Genomic DNA, 21,279 nt, shown 5'->3' on the forward strand with positions numbered 1-21,279 from the left:
TCATCACAGACAAATCAGCACTTCCAGGACTCAACAGCATCTGTGAGTTCAGGGACTATAATTACACACTGTTTACTAGATAAACACCTCTACCTGAATGCCCCAAAGACAATTAAAACTTAACATCTCTACAACTAAAAAAAAGAACTAAAGCCCTTTTCCTCCGTCTCAGAGAATACCACCATTATCTACTATGGATTACCCAGAATGTTCCTTATAGAATTAGTCACCAAACTTATTGGTTTTACTTCCTAAACATTTCCCAAATATCTTCACATCTCACAATTCTACCTGCCTCTATAGTGCTTCTCATAACAATACCTTTACCTGGTTTTACCCCTATAACAGCTTCCTAACAGGTTTCCCAGCCCTCAGTATTATCCACTGCAGAACATCTTTCCTTCATTCTAAAGTGCGAATGTGATCAAGGCACATGTCTGCTTAAAACTACTTTAGGATTAGTCCAAACTCCCTCCTATGATTTAAAAGAACCTTTGTGATCTGTGACCTCCAGACTCATGTCTCACTTTCCTCTCTCTCTGCATCCCTCTCCCTTGCACCAGGTCACACACACTAGCCTCCAGCCACATAAAAGATATATATTTTTTTCTGAATATGCCCTTCTCTAGCCTCCAATCTTTTCCACAGGATGCTTTATCTTTTCACAGTACCCTTTCCCCACCCAACCTTACCTTTGTTCCCTGCCAGTATCTATTCAGCATTCATATCACAGCTTAGACATCCATTTCTCTAAGAAATCTTCTGTATGGCTCCTGCCCTACCACCACTAAGTCCGTTAGGGGGCCTTCCAATCACTCTCTTAGAACCTGTACTTCTCCTCCCCCAGCACATATCACATTGTGCTTTAATTGCCTATATCCTCACCTAGATCACACATAAGTGGCGCGTTTGGTGAAATCAGAACACGTTTACAATGGCTTGTCACATATCCCTGAAACCTGGTACACTACCTGGCACATGACTGGTATTCAATAAATAAGTATAAAATAAGTGAAAGCATGACATCTACTTGTCTGCACTTCAAAGGAAATTGGTGAAAGAAATCCCTTCTTTTGTCTCATTCAAAATAATTGGTACCGATTATTAAATAAGTGATTAGTTTATAGGCCCAGATCTATGGAAATAACTTGAAAAAAACTAAAAAGTCAATGAGGCATGAAAGAATTTTCCACCCAGAAAGTCACTGTTGTTTGGTTATTGTCATTGTTTTTGTTGTTATGTAGATTAGTCTTGTTTCTTTGGTGGAATCTGGTAGTTGGGGGTGAGGTCTCGGAATAATAATGTTCATAATGAGATGGTCTTAAATGCTAAGTGAAGTGTACACGCGCTTCAAAACCGTGGCCTTCTGTGAGTCCTTGTTCCATGCAGGCAACTGCTTCCCTTTTCCTGTATGTACGCGCTATCTGTTTTTTGAAGCCCACCTTGAAATGTGTTAACCTTGCCTCTGCTTCACTCCCCTCAGAACCCACATGCATGTCATACGCATTTCATTCCCCTACCCCCAGCAAATCTCCAGAAAATTGGAACGGAACTTCTAAAAAGATACAAATCATTGTAGGTTTGGCATCATCCACATCATCCATTTCAGTTGATTTGCTATTAGCATCTGTGACGAGGCTTGGAGGTGGCTGCCAAACCTTGAATGTCACTGAGATGAAATTTAGCTGGTGGGGCTGAAGCCAGGCTTATTACTGCTCAGATTGTGAAGCTCCATGATTGTCCTCTCTTGTTAGCATGCCTCTGTTTGAGCACAAAAAGCATAGATTGCTTTGCAAAATCTATCTTAATTAATCATAAATAGTGCCTGATGGGAAGATTGCTGCTTTCATCTTAGTTAAATAAAACACAATCAATAAATCCTTTTCTTGCTCCAGGTTTTCACAGTATTGTACAGGTTGCCTCCTTACATATTTGAGATGCTGGAGGTCTAATCGCATCAGTGTGTTACTGATAGCCTCATTAGGCCGTATCATCAAGAGCTGTTCCCAGCCCCTTCTCCACTGGCAGAGCCAAGTCCCTATGAGTTAAATGGGGACACTGGAATGGCAAAACAATTCCACTCCTTCCCAGCAGCTAATTAAGAAGGAGCGTAAAGCATTGTGCTAAAGACTTTGGTGAGTTTGCCTTGTAGCTCTTCAAGGGTGACCTTGCAGCAAATGGTGGAAGTACCGAAGAAGAGAGTCACTGTTGCGTGGTAAATGATCATCAGGAAAGTTCACATGCTACCAAATGGGTGGCTAAAGGTGCTAGAATGAGTTTGCCTTCTTCTCTGCCCCTTTGAACTCACAAAATTTCCTTTCCATACAAATATAGAAGGCAAATAATGAAGAACTTAACAATCTACTTAAATGTACAATATACAATCAGCCTCTTGCACCAGTAATATAAATGCTACGTATTGGGGCTTGAATACAGCAGTTAACCATGGAGCACCCATGTCATATAATGGGCCTGTGTATCTGCATAACGAATAGTGTAATTGCCTTTCTTTCTTGCCAGCCTCTATTTACAGAGCTAAAAAAAAGAAAAAAGCTAAAATTTCAATTTCCTATCTTCTCTTATGGCTTCAGGTGAGGCCCTCTGATATAGCTCTGATCAATGAAATATAAGGAGAAACCTGCTGATACCACCCCCTCTTCCATCTTCTTCCTGCCTGGTGAATGGGGAAATGAAGCAGTACTTGGAACCAGGAAGACAAAAGCTACGTGCTGAGGATGGCAAGTTAGGAAGACAGAAGGAGCCTGATTTCTTGATGCATCTGGATTAGTCTTACAAACCCTAAACTTCCTATGCCCAGACTTCTTAGTGCATAACATAAACTCCTGTGTGTTTAAGCTACCATTCATCAGGTCATGTGCTTCAGGTAGCAGAATCCTATCCTTTCTGATGGAGAACACAAATGACTGGTGATTACTTTCTGCCTTTTTTCTAAAAGCTCCATAGCTCGTTTACTCCGTGGGTTCAAACTCTATATCTGAGGATTGACAGAAGAGTGCCGTATACAAAGAGATCAGACCTAATTCATCTCGTCTTTTGAAAGATGCAATGGGTTCTTAACATACAGGAATTAATGCCCTGAAGACCTTATTCAATTCTCAAATTCACAAATACCACTTGTATTAGTCAGAATCTAGTCAGGAAAACAAAAACTACCCTATGTACTTATCAGAGGGAATTTAACACAGGGGATTTAACATGGGGAAAGAAGGGGCAACACTGAGGTTACCGGGAGATAACAACAGCAGGGAGCACTTGCTACTCCGAAAGCTGGAGGGGCAGACAGAGGAGGCAGATGTACGGAGAACTTAAGAGCCCAGAGGAGGAGCCTCAAAGAGTTGGTGGTCAGATCTTGAAAAGGAGACACTTCCTCGGAAGTGAACACATTTAGGGTCGCAGAGGAGCCTAAGGGAGTTCGGGCACAGACCTCTGAGGAGGTGGCACTGCCCGGCTGCTCTGGTACATTTAAGGGGAGGTGATGAGGCTTGTTCCAGGAGTGCTGAAAGACAATGTGCCTCCTGCTGCAGCCAGGGTAACCTGCACAGCCAGCACAGCAGCTGCTGCTGCTCGGGTGATGCTGACAGGGCCAAGAGCGCCCAGGAAAAACAAAGTGTCTTCTCCCCTCCTTCTCCCTTCCACTCTCTTTCTTCTACTTCTTATTGGCCAAACCTAACAGGAAGCAGCTGGAAAGAGTCTGGTAAATGTAGTTCACAATGTTCCAGCCCCAGCATCACATCCCAGAACATGGCGTAATGGCGGTAGATTAGGAACTGTGACAATATACGCATAGAACTAGTGCAACCGAACATGCAATAAAGAATAACTGAAGCGTTAAAGTGACCCCATAGTGGTGGTATTAAAACAGAACAAAGGTTACTTCTGTAATTATCAGGCAATTCTTCCATAAAATCAAAATTCTACTTTTCAGGTTAAAAATGGTCAGTAATTTTAAAAATTACCAATGTTATTTTCCTCATTTTTTTTTCAAAATTAATACATAGTCATTGTAGGAAGATTAGAAATGGTTAAAAAATTAGAAAATAGAAACTACCTTTAATTTCATCATTTATATTATATAAATATTGTCAGAAGTTAAGTTTCACAATTTTAATAAACATAGATAATATTTATTGCAACCCATTAAGCACCCTTTTAAACGCTTTGCATGTAATATATCTTTTAATCCTCAAAACAACCCTGTGAGTTAGGCCCCTCAGCCATCAGCCAGCAGATACAACACCAAAGAACCAAGACTTGAATTTGCACTGTGGAATGATAAGAAGTGCATATATTGGTCTCTGTCCCTGGTTCCTGACATAGAGTTCCCTTAGGAACTTACAAGGTTTTAACCCTTGTAAGCAAATAGGGATGTTAGGAGAATCTTTTGTTCTAACATATAATCTTTGACCCCAGTTCCTGACACAGAGTTCCTAAATCCTTGGAATTTCCTGGGTGATAGCAGTGTCTTTTCTTCTAATGAGGTAACTCATTCTGAGCTTCTGGATAAGGGCTGGGTCACCAGAAAGACCAAGCCATAATTAGAAGCTTGGAATTTTCAGGGCCATCTCCCATCCTCCAGAGAGGGGAAAAGGGCTAGAAATGGAACTAATAATCCACCATGCCTACATGATGAAGCCTCCATAAAAATCCCACTAGTATGGGGTTTGGGGAGTTTCTGGGTTGGTGATCACATGTATATGCCAGGAGGTTTGCACATCCCAACTCCACAAGGACAGAAGCTCCTGTTCTTGGGACCCTTCCAGACCTGACTATGCATCTATTCATCTGGCTATGATTTGTATCCTTTATCATACCCATTATTATATAATAAACTTGTAAACATAAGTGTTTCCCTGAGTTCTGCAAGCTGTTCTAGCAAATAATAAAATCTAAGGGGGAGGTCATGGGAAGCTCCAATTTGTAGCCAAGTCAATTTGAAGTTGTAGGAACCTAGGGACCTACTACTTGGGATTAGCATCTGAAATGGGAGGCAGTCTTGTGGAACTGAACCCCTTAACCTGAGGGGTCTATGTTAACTCTGGTTATTGTAAATTAAATTGAATTATAGGACACCCAGCTAGTGTCACAGAGAATTGCTTGATGTGGAAAAAAACGCCACACATCTGACGTCAAAAGTGTTATGAGTGTGGTAGTAGAGTGAGAGAGAACGGAAGCTGTGGTGGCTTGAAGTCCACAGAGATAAAGTGCCCTCCTTTAACTAGTATTACTGCCCACGTGACAACAAGGCAGGCCAGTGCCCCCACTAGAATGGCTCTCCACCTGAAAGATAAACCTTGAGCTAGCACCAGAATTGATATCCAGTGTCTCCCCAAGGGCAATGGTAGCATTGAATTCTTTTCCTTTCTCAGTCTTTTCCCATAACCCACCCTCATCTCCTTTCTTTGCTTCTCCAGGTTAATGGTTGATAGTAGAGTTCCTTCAGGAGCCTCTGTCATTTTACTTCTCAGGAAGACTTTTCCTTCTCATAAAACAAACTGCCAGTCTTTCCTCAAACTGACTTTCTCTTCCATTACACTTCATGAAACTTGTGACTTGCAGGTGGCATGCGTTCTGGCCTCTTGGCCTGACGTAACTATTATCCCTTTATTTTAATGTTCTTTTAAAATGTTAATAGAAATTCAGAAACAACTGTAGTTCAGTGCCTATGAACAAACTGCCACATTTACCAGAACCAAATTATCAGTTTCTATGACCTTGTCAATCTCTTTATTCTCTAATTCAGAAGTTCATTTATATTTCCACAAATAAATAGTTTGAAGTGTTCTTTCAGAGTTAACATTTATATAAGGATTTATATTCCCATATCCTAGCAAAAAGATGTGATTCTGAAGCATTACAATATTACAGGTCACATCGTTTGCAGATAGAAAAAGTTGTGAAAACTAGATGAACAATGTATTTCTAAGTACTTTCTAAATGATGGTGGACCAGGTACCCCCTGTGAATTTAAAAATTTTATCGAAGGAAGTAAATAATTTAATTTTATCAAAGGGAGGAAATATCTATGATTATCTTAGGCTCAAACTGTGGGATAGAGTATCTGTCAATCCAACGCTGAGTGAAGTTTTGCAAGGCCCACAGGGTAGCACTGAGGCAAAGGGAATAAAAATGAAAATGCTGTATGAGGATGAGACTCAGATTAAAGGCAGTGCAATATCTATCAGAGAAACCAAACTTATATGTCAGTAAACAGTAGAGAATACTGTTTTCAAAACACCAGGAAAAGTTTACGTCATCATGGTATCTTGTAACTACGAAGTGAAGTCTGTATCTACCTTTCGTGTTCTTGAATATTCTTGCTCAAGGTAACAGACATGTGCAACAGGTCTCCATTGGTAATTTTCCAAGACAAATCTGCTTATCTAAACATGGAATTATCCATGTGTCCTAACAATTCCTACTTAGATCCTGTATGTCCTCCCCTTGCCACTAAAGAGTGACTTTATTAGTCATTACTAATAGCTGCAAAAAATCACCATGTGATTATTTAGAAAATATAATAAAACAAATTCCGTTAAATGACAGTAACGGAAAAAAGAGGAAGGATCTTTGAGGCTTTAGGTCAAGGGGTCATCATGATGACACTCTGAAAGTTAAATAAAAGAATCCTTTCTTGGGCTTCCCTGGTGGCGCAGTGGTTGAGAGTCCGCCTGCCAATGCAGGGGACATGGGTTTGTGCCCCGGTCCAGGAAGATCCCATAGGCCACAGAGCTGCTAGGTCCGTAAGCCATGGCCGCTGAGCCTGAGCATCTGGAGCCTGTGCTCCGCAACGGGAGAGGCCACAACAGTGAGAGGCCCGCGTACGGCAAAAAAAAAAAAAAAGAATCCTTTCTTATCTCACAAGCTAGTCCATCTTCTCAACAAACAGAATACATATTTGTCACTAGAACTGTAATACAAATTAGATTGTAATAATAAGCATAATAACTGCTGGAGAATTTGCCCAACACAGAAGATACAAAAGATGGAAGAGGACTGTGATAAAGAATAAGAACATAAGGATGAAGGATAAACTTCAGCAAACAAAAAGCTGAAACTGGGAAAGTCACCTCATGCTGTCAATGTTAAAAATGGGCCCATCAAGGAATCTGCCAATGTGCAAATACAGCTCTTCATCAACCTGCCAAGTCAAATAAGAGCTAAAATGATGGTCAGATGATGGGTACAAATCCATCCCCATCATCCATCTGGATGTCTATGAAAAATGACTTGAAAGAATGTCTGCCTGACATTAAAGATTACTAACTAACTGGGTATAGGCATCAAAAATCAACAGGGCAGATGAAAATTATAATGCATTCTCAACTTGAAGACCAGGCAGGAAGTATTCTTTTTCCTATTCTTCAGTTTGGATCTCAGCTCAACTTTTACACTCCCCTGAGGGCAGTGATCCAAGCCATTGCATTACCACGTTTATTAGACATATGCCCCATTCTCTGAATGGATTTGGCTCTGAATGTGCCCCAGGTACTTAAAGCTAACACTCTAAGTAGTAGGAGATGAGGAAAGGAGTGACAAAGGGGCAAGGCAAGGTTTTGCTGGATTAATGTGGCTATTTAGGCTCAGAACAAAATCATATAAACTTAGGATGTGAACTCTATCCACCTGTCTTATGTCATGGAAATCCACCCAATATTATGCCATTTGTAAAGCATATCATATATTAAGTTGAACTTAGCATGTGTCGTGGCATCTCAAATTGGAATCATATTGGTCACCTCCTTTGAAAGTAATTAGTTGATTGGCTGGGTTTACACAGAGGAATCCAGGGTATGTAAGTTCACTTAACTTATATTCTAAGTCAAAATGTTGCTTTGGATCTAAATGTGACATTTCAATCAATCAGCAGCAATTATTACCCATTTACCTAAGACCTTGTGTTCAAAGAAATATAAGGAAGATCTTGGGGAGATCACAATCTAACTGATAAAATAAGAAAATAATTATTTTTTAGAAAAACAACCAAAGCAGGCCATTATAATTCAGCCCTTAACTGTTTAGTAGGGGCTGCACATTCTTTAAGAGTTTAGGGAAGGTGACTGCTATGTTGAGCTAGAGCAACCAGAGAAACCTGAATTGCAGTGGTAAGATCTGAATGAAGCCTTGATCAATAGGATTTGATTAAGTAGAAGGGGGAGAATATTTTAGGCAAGGGAAATAGCACAAGCAGAGACAAGAAGAGAAGAGGGGGAAAATTTTTTTTCCTTTAACTACAGTGAATAAACACTTCTCTGACTTTTCTTCATTGTTTTAACAACTATCTGTGAACTAGTTAAATGATGAATAGCCCCAGAAAAAAAGGTGGAGCATACAAATGAGTGATGGTAGATGTTTTAAAAAAGAGAAAATCATCAGGAGTTGTAACCATAAAAGAAAAATTAAATTGCTGGGACTATATAATGGATTCAAATTTTCAATCACAAACTGATACATGCAAAATCGTAACTTATTTTTCTATAGCCAAATATAATTTCTATCATTAAGCTCCATTCCTGCTCAGAAGCAGAAAACTGACATCAAGTTGCCTTCAGGTAAATTTCTTCCCATTCAGGCACTTCTCAGTCAATTCACATGTATAATGCAGCCGTATTCAGATTTTTAAAACCACTCTCAGATTTTATTCTCTCTCTCCCTTTCCCCATATGGATTCAAATCTCTAGAAAACTTAACTGCGATGACAAAAGCAATAACGGAGAAAAAAAGAGAAGCTCTATTCCATAGTCTGTTCATGGTTACATCATAAGTTGACCTTCTGTGAGATGTGCTCTGTCTTATGTGGTCTTCAGACACATCCCCTTCATGCTGATACCCACTGAGGTGAAAAGTCACCTGGCCAAAGATTTGGGTTGATGGTTTCTATTCCTGTCATTTTACAGAGGTGTCCTAAGTCTTGCCTCAGCCTTGGGTTTGTAGATCCAGTATGATTACTTGGGGCTGTAAGTGAAAAAGTGTTGCCTGCCATATCAGTAAACAAAGGATATTGCAGCCATCAAGCCACTACAGCCCCCAGAAGATGGTGAGCCCTGAGGGAACTCAGGATGGAGACAAATGGGCTGCCCACTGCCAAGCCCTCAACCACTACAGTCACCCCAACTGTGTACTCCGAATGGTTTCAGGAGAGAGAAAAGAAGGATACTGGCCCCAGATAGCTGAGGTGCTTATCAAAGGAATGATTTCAGTAAGCCCAGACTCTTGCATCTTCCCATAAACAGAAAAGCATTAAATTCCGTAACTTGAGATATCCCGTTTTCTTGAATTCACAGTAATCTTTTGAAGTTCTGACTACCAGCTCTGTGTTGCAAAAACTCCTATCTATCCTGGCTCTTCCTTTACCTCTTCAGAGCAGTCCCTCACAGCTATCTGAGAGGCTGCATCCCGGGCTTAAGTCCTCAGTTTTCTCTGCCAAATAAAACATAATTCTCAACTTTTAGGTTGTCCATTTTTTTTCAGTTGACAGGGTCTTCCTTGTTCATATCCTCACGCTTTTGATGCTTTCAGTCCTCCTTTAGCCCTGCTACACCTTTCCCATGGCACTGGGAAGGTCAACCTATTCTGCTAGCCCATCCTGAAGCCCTAGAAGGCTTGGAGTTGCCAGCAGACACTCACTTTGCTCCTAACAAACCACTGAGCATCTCTTCTCTACAAATTCTGCTTTATGTCCAAGAGACATATCACCTGTCATATGCCTATCATCAGAACTCTGGGCTACACAGGCAAAGCTCTGCTAAACACCGATCCTGCTTATATTTGTCCACCCCATCCTCATGCCCAATATCCCCAGGGGGGTGGTGCAAACAATGTCACAAACCCAATCAATGCCCTCTCTTCTTCTCTACCCCTTTCCCTAATTGGAGGATTTATGATTGACTTCATTCTGGAAGCTGGGTAGGAGAAGGAAATTGGACATACCACACCTGTTCTCATTTTTAATTTTTGCTGCTTTATAGGAGTACCTTATGAAGTTAAACACAAGAAATATGGCATATCTATTATTCCTCCTCTGGATAGTTCACAATTGAAAGGGTTATCAGCTACTAAATTAGGAGAGTGAGAAAAAGGATAACATACACCAAAATTATAAGTCACCAATCAGTCTACCATATGTAGGACGTTTAATGTCAAAAAGTAAAATAATAAACTGAAATGCAATGGTAACTTAAGACTCAAGCAAGCTTTGGGTATGATATCTATTACTCTGAGACAGGAATTCTATTCATTAATTAATTCATTCATTTATTCGTTTAATCATATTCATCAAACACTTATAAGTGGCAAGGTGCCTGGATACACCAGGAGGGAAGTTTCCTGCTCTTGTTAAATGAACATTTATACTGGGAAGATATACAATAGACAAGTAAACAAATAATTGCTAACAGTTGTTAAGTGCCATGAGGAATTAGGACACTGGGATAAAAACTCTGGAGGTGGAAAATTGGTCCAAGATGGCAGAGTAGAAGGATGTGTGCTCACTCTCTCTTGCGAGAGCACCAGAATCACAACTAATTGCTGAACAATCATCGACCGGAAGACACTGGAACTCACCAAAAAGATACCCCACATCCAAAGACAAAGGAGAAGCTAAGATGAGATGGTACGAGGGGCACAGTCACAATAAAATCAAATCCCATAACCACGGGGTGGGTGACTCACAAACTGGAGAACAATTATACCACAAAACTCCACCCAATGGAGTGAAGGTTCTGAGCCCCATGTCAGGCTTCCCAACCTGGGGGTCTGGTAACAGGAGGAGGAATTCCCAAAGAACCATATTTTGAAGGCTAGCGGGATTTGATTGCAGGACATTGACAGGACTGGGGGAAACAGAGACTCCACTCTTGGAGGGCACACACAAAGTAGTGGGCATACCAAGACCCAGGAGAAGGAGCAGTGACCCCATAGGGATCATAGGAGACTGAACCAGACCTACCTGCTAGTGTTGGAGGGCTTACTGCAGAGGCAGGGGGTGGCTGTGGCTCACCGTGGGGACAAGGACACTGGCAGCATACGTTTTGGGAAGCACTCCTTGGCATAAGCCCTCCCAGAGTCCGCCATTAGCCCAACCAAAGAGCCAGGTAGGCTCCAGTGCTGGCTCGCATCAGGCCAAACAACCAACAGGGAGGGAACACAGCCACACCCATCAGCAGACAAGAGAATTAAAGTTTTACTGAGCCCTGCCCATCAAGGCAACACTCAGCTCTACCCACCACCAGTCCCTCCCATCAGGAAGCCTGCACAAGCCTCAGAGATAGCCTCATCCACGAGAGGGCAGACAGCAGAAGCAAGAAGAACTACAATCCTGCAGCCTGTGGAACAAAAACCACATTCACAGAGAGACAGACAAGATGAAATGGCAGAGGGCTATGTACCAGATGAAGGAACAAGATAAAAACCCAGAAAAACAACTAAATGAAATGGACATAGGCAATCTTCCAGAAAAAGAATTCAGAATAATGATAGTGAAGATGATCCAGGACCTCGGAAAAAGAATGGAGGCAAAGATCGAGAAGATGGAAGAAATGTGTAAGAAAGACCTAGAAGAATTAAAGAACAAACAAACAGAGACGAACAATACAATAATTGAAATGAAAAATAGATTAGAAGGAATGAGTAGCAGAATAACTGAGGCAGAAGTGACCTGGAAGACAGAATAGTGGAAATAACTGCCGCAGAACAGAATAAAGAAAAAAGACTGAAAATAAATGAACACAGCCTAACAGACCTCTGGGACAACATTAAATGCACCAACATTCGCATTATAGGGGTCCCAGAAGGAGAAGAGAGAGAGAAAGGACCTGAGAAAATATTTGAAGAGATTATAGTAGAAAACTTCCCTAACATGGGAAAGAAAATAGCCACCCAAGTCCAGGAAGCGCAGACAGTCCCAGGCAGGATAAACCCAAGGAGAAACATGTTGAGAAACATAGTAATCAAATTGACAAAAATTAAAGGCAAAAAAAAAATTGTTAAAAGCAACAAGGGAAAAACAAGAAATGATATACAAGGGAACTCCCATAAGGTTATCAGCTGATTTCTCAGCAGAGACTCTACAAGCCAGAAGGGAGTGGCATGATATACTTAAAGTGATGAAAGGGAAGAACCTACAACCAAGATTACTCTACCCGGCAAGATCTCATTCAGATTCGATGGAGAAATCAAAAGCTTTACAGACAAGCACAAGCTAAGAGAACTCAGCACCAGCAAACCAGCTCTACAACAAATGCTAAAGGAATGTCTCTAAGTGAGAAACACAAGAGAAGAAAAGGACCTACAAAAACAAACCCAAAAGAATTAAGAATATGGTCATAGGAACATACATATCAATAATTACCTTAAACGTGAATGGATTAACGGCTTCAAACAAAAGACACAGTCTTGCTGAATGGATACAAAAAGAAGACCCATATATATGCTGTCTACAAGAGACCCACTTCAGACCTAGGGACACATTCAGATGGAAAGTGAGGGGATGGAAAAAGATATTCCATGCAAATGGAAATCAAAAGAAAGCTGGAGTAGTAATTCTCATATTAGATAAAATAGACTTTAAAATAAAGAATGTCACAAGAGATAAAGAAGGACTACATAATGATCAGGGGATCAATCCAAGAAGAAGATATAACAATTATAAATATATATGCACCCAACATAGGAGCACCTCAATACATATGGCAACTGCTAACAACTATAAAAGAGGAAATCGACAGTAACACAATAATAGTGGGGGACTTTAATACCTCACTTACACCAATGGACAGATCATCCAAAATGAAAATAAATAAGGAAACAGAAGCTTTAAATGACACAATAGACCAGATAGATTTAATTGATATTTATAGGACATTCCATCCAAAAACAGCAGATTACACTTTCTTCTCAAGTGCGCACGGAACATTCTCCAGGATAGATCACATCTTGGGTCACAAATCAAGCCTCAGTAAATTTAACAAAATTGAAATCATATCAAGCATCTTTTCTGACCACAAAGCTATGAGATTAGAAATCAATTACAGGGAAGAAAATGTAAAAAACACAAACACATGGAGGCTAAACAATACGTTACTAAATAACCAAGAGATCACTGAAGAAATCAAAGAAGAAATCCAAAAATACCTAGAGACAATGAAAACACGATGATCCAAAACCTATGGGATGCGGCAAAAGCAGTTCTAAGAGGGAAGTTTATAGCTACACAAGCCTACCTCAAGAAACAAGAAAAATCTCAAATAAACAATCTAACCTTATACCTAAAGGAACTAGAGAAAGAAGAACAAAGAAGACCCAGTGTTAGCAGAAGGAAAGAAACCATAAAGATCAGAGGAGAGGGGCTTCCCTGGTGGCGCAGTGGTTGCGAGTCCGCCTGCCGATGCAGGGGACGCGGGTTCGTGCCCCGGTCTGGGAGGATCCCACGTGCCGCGGAGCGGCTGGGCCCGTGAGCCATGGCGCTGAGCCTGCGCGTCCGGAGCCTGTGCTCTGCAATGGGAGAGGCCACAACAGTGAGAGGCCCCCGTAACGCAAAAAAAAAAAAAAAAAAAAAAAAAAAAATCAGAGGAGAAATAAATGAAATAGAAACAAAGAAAAAAAATAGCAAAGATCAATAAAACTAAAAGCTGGTTCTTTGAGAAGATAAACAAAATTGGTAAACCATTAACCAGACTCATCAAGAAAAAGAGGGAGAGGACTCAAATCAATAAAATTAGAAATGAAAAAGGAGAAGTTACAACAGACACTGCAGAAATACAAAGCATCCTAAAAGACTACTGCAAGCAACTCTATGCCAATAAAATACACAACCTGGAAGAAATAGACAAATTCTTAGAAAGGTATAACCTCCCAAGACTGAACCAGGAAGAAATAGGAAATCTGAACAGACCAGTCACAAGTAATAAAATTGAAATTGTGATTAAAAATCTTCCAACAAACAAAAGTCCAGGACCAGATGGCTTCACAGATGAATTCTATCAAACAGTTAGAGAAGAGCTAACACCCATCCTTCTCAAACTCTTCCAAAAAACTGCAGAGGAAGGAACACTCCGAAACTCATTCTATGAGGCCACCATCACCCTGATACCAAAACCAGACAAGGATACTACAAAAAAAGAAAATTACTGACCAATATCACTGATGAATATAGATGCAAAAATCCTCAACAAAATACTAGCAAACAGAATCCAACAACACATTAAAGGGTCATACGCCACGATCAAGTGGGATTTATCCCAGGGATGCAAGGATTCAATATACAAAAATCAATCAATGTGATACACCATATTAAGAAATTGAAGAATAAAAACCATATGATCATCTCAATAGATGCAGAAAAAGCTTTTGACAAAATTCAACACCCATTTATGATAAAAACTCTCCAGAAAGTGGGCACAGAGGGAAACTACCTCAACATAATAAAGGCCATATACGACAAACCCACAGCAAACATCATTCTCAATGGTGAAAAACTGAAAGCATTTCCTCTAAGATCAGGGACAAGACAAGGATGTCCATTCTCACCACTATTGTTCAACATAGTTTTGGAAGTCCTAGCCAGGGCAATCAGAGAAGAAAAGGAAATAAAAGGAATACAAATTGGAAAACAGGAAGTAAAATTGTCACTATTTGCAGATGACATGATACTCTTCATAGAGAATCCTAAAGATGCCACCAGAAAACTACTAGAGCTAATCAATGAATTTGGTAAAGTTGCAGGATACAGAATTAATGCACAGAAATCTCTTGCATTCCTATACACTAATGATGAAAAATGAGAGAGAAATTAAGGAAACACTCCCATTTACCATTGCAACAAAACGAATAAAATACCTAGGAATGAACCTACCTAGGGAGACAAAAGACCTGTATGCAGAAAACTGTAAGACACTGATGAAAGAAATTAAAGGTGATACCAACAGATGGAGAGATACACCATGTTCTTGGATTGGAAGAAACAATATTGTGAAAATGACTATACAACCCCCAAAATCTACAGATTCAATGCAATCCCAATCAAATTACCAATGGCATTTTTCACAGAACTAGAACAAAAAATCTTAAAATGTATATGGAGACACAAAAGACCCCAAATAGCCCAAGCAATCTTGAGGGGAAAAAAACGTAGCTGGAGGAATCAGACTCCCTGACTTCAGACTATACAACAAATCTACAGTAATCAAGACCATATGGCACTGGCACAGAAACAGAAATATAGATCAATGGAACAGGATAGAAAGCCCAGAGGTAAACCCACACACCTATCATCAGCTAATCTATGACAACGGAGGCAAGGATATACAGTGGAGAAAAGACAGTCTCTTCAATAAGTGGTGCTCGGAAAACTGGAAAGCTACATGTAAAAGAATGAAATTAGAACACTCCGTCACACCATACACAAAACTAAACTCAGAATGGATTAAAGACCTCAATGTAAGACCGGACACTCTAAAACTCTTAGAGGAAAACCTAGGAAGAACACTCTTTGACATAAATCACAGCAAGATCTTCTTTGACCCACCTCCTAGAGAAATGGAAATAAAAACAAAAATAAAGAAATGGGACTTAACGCAACTTAAAAGCTTTTGCACAGTAGAGGAAACTATAAAAAAGATGAAAAGGCAACCCTCAGAATGGGAGAAAATACTTGCAAACGAATCAACGGACAAAAGATTAATCTCCAAAATATATAAACAGCTCATGCAGCTCAATATTAAAAAAAAACACAACCCAATCAAAAAGTAGGCAGAAGACCTAAATAGACATTTCTCCAAAGAAGACATACAGATGACCAAGAGGCACATGAAAAGCTGCTCAACATCACTAATTATTAGAGAAATGCAAATCAAAACTACAATGAGGTATCACCTCACACCGGTTATAATGGGCATCATCAGAAAATCAACAAATGCTGGAGAGGGTGTGGAGAAAAGGGAACCCTCTTGCACTGTTGGTGGGAATGTAAATTGATACAGCCACTGTGGAGAACAGTATGGAAGTTCCTTAAAAAAATAAAAATAGAATTACCATATGACCCAGCAATCCCACTACTGGGCATATACCCAGAGAAAACCATAATTCAAAAAGACACTTGCACCCCAATGTTCATTGCAGCACTATTTACAATAGCCAGGTCACGGAAGAAACCTAAATGCTCATTGACAGACTAATGGATAAAGAAGATGTGGTACATATATACAATGAATATTACTCAGCCATAAAAAGGAACGAAATTGGGTCAGTTGTAGAGACGTGGATGGACCTAGAGACTGTCGTACAGAGTGAATTAAGTCAGAAGGAGAAAAACAAATATTGTATGTTAACGCATATATGTGGAATCTAGAAAAATGGTACAGATGAACTGGTTTGCAAGGCAGAAATAGAGACACAAATGTAGAGAACAAATGTATGGACACCAAGGGGGGAAGGGTGGTGGTGGTGGTAGGATGAATTGGGAGATTGGGACTGACATATATACACTAATGTGTAGAAAATAGATAACTAATAAGAACCTGTTGTATTAAAAAAAAAAAAGAAAGAACTCCAGAGGTGGGGGATATTTTAGGCTGGTGGTTAGGATAAGAATTTTTTTTTCTCTTTAGTTTTTAATCCACTCTGGACTATCAAGCCAAACAGCTGATAAGGCTGTCTGCTTACTGCCTTACTGAGCTAGAAATACAACTAATGAGAGTAGGTTCCACTGGCCTTCCTCCTCCTGAAATGGAGCTCTAAAATGCTGGAAAACAAGGAGTACTCCAGACTCCTGTTGTTGTGCTGCTTTTGTGAGAGGTTAATTGTTTCTGAATGCATATGAATGCCAATTCAAACCAGGCTAAATATGTCTTCTTGGAGACAGAGCATTTGATCTTTCTTTCAAGTTCTTTTGTTTGCTTGAATCAGCTTGGTAGTTTAACAGATATTTTTAGAGGAAATGGAGACATAAGCTTTTATAATGCTGAAAATTAAATGAGAAATAATACTCTTCTCTTCACCGTCCCCCAAAACATGCAACCCTGCAAAACTGGCAACCCACCTACACTGCAGAAAGTTTTCACTTTTAGAGGGTTCACCTTACTAAAATGAAAGATATCTTTTGTGTACCTGGAGTTCATTAAATAGGGTTCATTCTTTGGGGGGACACATAATTGAATGTGCAAGTGATTATCCCTTTAGCCTTGGGGAAGGATAGTGTTTCTTAGATTCATAAAATTTTCTCCCTTTAATTAAAAATGAAGTAAAATTACCATAGGAATAGGAATGTCCAGATTTTCTGGGCCAACCCTTCTCCACCAGCCTTCTGCTCTACCACAAAGTCCTCCTTTACCATAAGCAAAGTCCTCCTCCCAACTCAAGGAACCCCTGTACACACTCTCTCCATGTTTCTGCCTCCTTTTCTTATATGACGCTGTTCCCTTTAATTGTGATTCTTTCTCCTTACCCAGATCCAACAATTACAATTACTTGTGTGCTTCTATATTACTTGTGCCCTTGCTTCTACAACATGACTGTAAGGTCCTTGTTGGAAAATGATAGAATACAAAAAGCATCAGCTTTGGAATCAAACAAACCTATCCTAATTTTAACTCTATAACTTTCTACATATGTGATCTTGGACCAGTCAGTTAACTTCCCCCAACCTTAGTACTCAATTCTGTAAAATTTCCTTCCATCTCTCAGAAAGGCTCTGCCTGTAGGTTTCATTTTCAGAGAGATCTCTTGTCTTTTGTGTGACATTGCTGCAGCAGACCTAGATTCTATATCTTCACCACCTCAAGTCTATCAGAAAGGACAGAATGTCTTAACAAACAACAAAGATTCAAGGTAACTTGTTATGCTTATGTCACATGTCCATAACTGAAAATATCACATAAGTCAGAGAAACATCATGTGTTGATTGTGTTACTTCACGTTCTCCACAATTAGATCTGGGAGTTCTGTGAATTCTACCAGAAGCACATGTATAGGGGAAAGAGTAGGACAATTCTTCAAACAATTGGATAAAACAACGAGTGCATAAAGAAATCAATTTGGTGAGCTGCGACCCAGTATTCTTTTTGTTTTTGTTTTTATTTTTGGTAGCTGGAATAGAAAGGGAGAGTATGGAAGAGAAAAGTGTGAAGAGAAGAAAAACATCAGAGGATATCACAGGTAATAAAAGTAAATATGACTTTGTAAAAATTTTATTTCAGGCTAAACACTGTTTACTAGGTTGCAGTGTTAAATACATTCTTATAGTAGGTTATATTCAAAGAATTTGAAAACAAGTGTCCTAGTGGAAAATTCAAATATTATCAGAGGAGATATGGATGTTAAGCAAGCAAAAATCTATGGAAATTTTCTACATCAGGAAAGATTATAATAGGGGGTACTCAACTGATATTTATTGAATATTTTTAGGACTTACATTTTGATTGACTGCCTCTTGTCATTGAACAGAGTTTAATCACATCCTTTAGAAGGCAACAGTTTATTCCTCCATGGGTTAGAATTTTTGAAGAAATTGTCAAGATACTTGACTGAAGTTTTAAATCGTTCAGGTTCTTGAGTACCTGGGCTGAGGGTGGCATAAGGAGTTATTCCAAAACCAGGTGACTTTGGCAAATGTAGAGGCAGGTAGGAATGGGCAGGGGAGCTATTAAATAAGCACTGCTTGTGTTAACACCACCTCTCTCCCCAGCTTACACACTCTCTTTCCTCTAGTAATCCACTGTTCCCACTAACCTGAGCCAGGCACTGTCTTCCACGTTTTACATGCTCCATCTATTTTCATAATAGATGTCTATAGAATAAAAACTGACTCAGAAGCAGAATTTACTCTAGTGGAAGGGACAAGAAAGATGAGGGAAGAGAGAAAAAAAGGAAGGGAGGGAGAGAGGGAGGAAGGAAGGAAGGAAGGAAGAAAGAAGGAAAGAATGGAATACCTTGTAAGTTTTTCTGGATCATACATACCTAGAATAAGAAAATGTCCCTTGGAATAAATTAATTTGACAGCATTAAGGACACAGCTGGAATTGTCACACTACATGAAGACCCACACACAGCCTAAATGAAAAATCATAAAAGCCAACACTGGCCACAGTAGCCTTGTAAAATGTAGTAATAATATAGCCATAGTGAAAAATGACAGCATACATTTTGATTCTGGAGTCATTAGTAAGTATTGGGTATCTTTGTGTGTGTGAGTGTGTGTGTGTGCGTGTGTGAAGGGTGCCAAAAATAAACACACAAATCTTGAGTATGTTGTAGAAAATGAATAGCATCATATAACTAGGTTATGAAAGATCACTCCTTGCTCACACCCTCAGCAGAGAATACAGTGCTGTGAATCCTGATGCAGTGAATAACTTTGTGGATAAACTGAAGCAGAACGTCAACCCACCTGCCTTCTTTAGTCATCTTCACCTACATCATAATCCCTTGCATCCATACAGCATTCAGTTAATTTTATTTCATTCAATCATATAAAATCATAGACTGTCAGAGCTGGAAGGCATCCTAGGAAACATCTTGTCAAGTCCATATATTTTATAAACAAGAAAACTAAGGCCCCAAGCAGTTAAGCAAAACTGGTCAATATGAAAACAATTAATGTTAGAGTCAGAACCAAAATTAAGTGTAATACAATGACTAATGTGTGTCCATTATGCCTTTTCTGTTGAAAAGGCAGTGCAGGTGGCAATGTTGATGGAGTGATGTGATTTCTTTGAGGGGAGGACACCAAAATATGACTTGAGATTCGTCAAGTGGTCATCTATGTTCCAGCAGCAGCAGCAGCAATAACCAAAAGGAACAAACAGGCTACAAAGCAATTATCAAGAAGATAATTTTGAACAAGTGTTTTGATCAATGTATTGAATCTCATAACAACTGACCAGGCAATTATGAGTGTAGCTTTCGTTAGGACTGAAACGCCTATCAGTGATTCAGGAGTTTGTCCTCCAGTGAGCAAAGAAATGAACCTGGTCGCTCACCAGGCACCAAAATGACTTTCTTTATCTCTTAATTGCATTTGAGTTTTGAGGCTCAATAAATAAAATGATAATCCTCAAAAGCATTAAATTTTAACAGAGCCATGAAAATTGCACACTTCATTCAATTTAGAGAAAATTGCATTCATATAATGTGTTTAACTTTCATCATGAAACACATACCAGAAAGCTACCTTGTCTGATATATGATTTCAAGATTTATGATCTTAAAATCCTGAGTACCTGGTCTGACATCCTAAATAAGGCACATGCAGCAGTCAGTAAAGGTACAAACTTCCAGTTATAAAATAAATAAGTCCTGGGGATACAATGTACAGCATGGTGACTGTAGTTAACAATACTGTATTGTATATTTGAAAGTTCCTAAGAGAGTTCTCATCCCAAGAAAAAGGAAATTTGTAACTATGTGTGTTGTTGTATGGTAACTAAACTTATTGCAGTAATAATTTTGCAGTATATACACATATCAAACCATTATGTTATATACCTAAAACTATGTTATATGTCAATTAGATTTCAATAAAAACAAAAAGAGGCATAACAGCATAATTGAAACTGGTCTTTGCCCTTCAAGGGGTATGAGAGATATTCACAAGGTAGAGATAGAGAGAGAAACAGATATATACTAACACCAAACATGTACCAAGCAAATTCCAGAAATTTTATAAAAGTGACCCCACCCGTAAAAATGGCAAAGGTTAACCAGAAAGCTTACTATATAACAGCCAGATTAATTTGTTAAGAAACATTCACTGTTCTTCAGAAAAGGAAGCGGGCATCAAAAATTCAAAGAATTGTCACTGAAAGTATTCTTTTTCTTCCATTTTTTTCTTCTTTTCAAGTTGGAAACCCAATAGTATTAAATATTTAGGGATGACAATTCTTCTAGACATACAAAAGGCCACATTTCATGAACACAATGAAAAAGGATAATTCTTAGAAACATAAGTAGATGGTCATCTTTGGGGGGTCTCTGTTGGTGGTGTTAAAATTATTCAAGACCCAATAACTTTTTGCTGAACATCTCTCTTCATACCTGGGAAGTCTTTCAAACACTAAACATACATCTAAACTCTCTCACAGAGCAGCAAGGCAAGTTTCCTCTGAAAAATCCAGTCATCATTACCCCACCTTCTTGCTTCAGCAGAAACCTCAGAGAACTCACAATGAAATGACCTTTTTCATTCGCTGTTGATGGTTTGAAAACTTTAGGCATAATCCAAGCCCAGAGAGGTATTTGCTTCTATTTTTGTTTGAGGACAGAGTCAAA

Source organism: Hyperoodon ampullatus, assembly GCF_949752795.1.
Source record: "Hyperoodon ampullatus genome assembly, chromosome: 15".
NCBI lineage: Eukaryota > Metazoa > Chordata > Mammalia > Artiodactyla > Ziphiidae > Hyperoodon > Hyperoodon ampullatus.